Source organism: Lolium rigidum, chromosome 7 (assembly GCF_022539505.1).
Source record: "Lolium rigidum isolate FL_2022 chromosome 7, APGP_CSIRO_Lrig_0.1, whole genome shotgun sequence".
Lineage (NCBI taxonomy): Eukaryota > Viridiplantae > Streptophyta > Magnoliopsida > Poales > Poaceae > Lolium > Lolium rigidum.
Window position 1 is genome coordinate 111,877,654 of NC_061514.1, and position 2,033 is coordinate 111,879,686.

The window sequence follows — 2,033 nt, forward strand, 5'->3', positions numbered from 1 at the left end:
GGTCTCTGAAAGTGAAAAATACACAAAACCGAGTTTTCCTGTTCTGCAGGGTTATAAACCAGTTAAAGGGGATCATTGGTAAATCCCCATAAATCAATGTAAAACATGGTATTATCATCATATATGTTACAAATATGTGGGAATTCAATATGATAAAGGGCAAAGTTCGTGCATGCATTTTACATGCATCACTAGCCTTATGGCCCCAGGGACGAGGTGGAAGGGCATTCTTCCTAGGATCATCGTCTTCGCCGTCGATGACCAACGTGCATGTCCCATTCTTGACAACTTCATGGTAGGCCGCATAGCCAACCTTCCACTTCAAGGCCTCCTCCAGCCTCTCCCAACAATGGACCATATGGAATTCCTTCTTAAGTGTTGCCTTGAACTTCTACAAGGCCCTTGATACCTAAAATAGCTATAAAAAATAGCCGCATAGATAGATGGAATGACAATGCACGTTACTTACCAGTGCCATCATGCTCGTGCCGTTCTCTCGGGGTGTTAACAACAAGGTCGACGGTGGCGCAAAACTTGGAGGTTTCGTGTTTGATGTAGGTCCATCTTTTTCTGATGGACTCTTCTGTGCGATCATGCGCATCTCGTAGGGCTTGTGGAGCTTTATCTTAGAGTACTCTTGGACCACCTTTCTCCAGTACACCTTGCCCCTTTTGCTGGGCACCGTTTATGTATTCGTGGCTGGTTGTGAGCCACGCATCGCACAAACATTTGTCCTCGTCGTCGGTGAAGCCGGTGGTCCGGTGGCTCTCCCCTTCTTCTTAGCATCATCAGCCCGGGTTAGGTCAGGCCCCAATTCCTCCTCATCAGCATCGATGCAGATGGATGTTGGTTGCGTTGGCTGGGTGGAGAATAGCCGTTCACCATCGATGCATGCCCCATCCAACGTGTGTGCCCAATGATCTTGCGTCCGTGGGCAGGGATCCCACGTCCCTGTCCCGCCGCCGCCTTCACGGACAAAACCGCCACTGAAGATCATGGCCGAAATATCGCGCTCCCTACGTCCCGCCCAATAGGCTTACGAATCACCAGACGTCAGACGAATGAGACACCCCAAACCAAGACAATGAGAGCGAACGTACCGCGTCGTCCATCGTCGGGGCAGATGGTGGCATTTCCTCAAACAGGGTTCGGGACACCGACATGCTCTCCTTCGGTACCGCTCGCGTCTTTTGTGTCGCGCCTGGGCATGAGTCATCGCTTCTCGGCGTCCGTTTGAGGTCGGGAACTAGGGCACCGTTGAACTCGACCAGTGCGGGCTGGAGGCGAACTGGGATGCCGCGTGGATCTGCGCACAAGGTACAAGTGTTTCAGGACGCATCTGGGAACTTACCGAGCTCGGGGGCCGGCGCTGAGGATCCTCTCTTGCTTGACATAGAGCGTGGCCTTCGCGAGGCCAGTATGTAGGCCAACCTGGGCGTTGGCTTTCACCTGCATCTGCCAGGCCATTTTGGTGGCCAGCCTCGCCTGCTATGCGACCGTCGACACTTTTTTCTCTCCTTCAGATTCATGCGCCTACCCCATCGCTTCCCGGCCTCGACGCCTTTCTCCTCCTTCGACAACAACTTCTTTGACGCCTTCGCCTTTGTTGCGCGTCCTCCGGTGGCGGCACGCTTTGAGCCGGTCAGAGATGGAGTATCCATCGGGGTTGTGGCGGTGGCTACGGTGGTGTCTGGGGCGGTGGTTGCGAGGGTCTACTCAGATTCCATGGCGACTGCGGCGGTGCCGGTGGTGGCATAGCATCTCAGCGGCAGATAGCGTCGACGCTGGCGTCGAGGAGCTTCACTCCTCCTCGGCGGCAGACGACATCGATGCTGGTGTCGAGGAGCTTCACTCCTCCTCGGCGTAGCTTGACGCGGCGGACGCGCTCTTCCCGGTGGGTCACCTCGTACTCGCGCACTTGGCGGACGGCGTCCGCCTCCTCCCAGCGGAAGCGAGCGCGGGCCTCCGCCTCCTCCCAGCGGAAGCGAGCGCGGGCCTCCGCCGTGGAGATGGCCTTCGTCTTCGCGAGCACG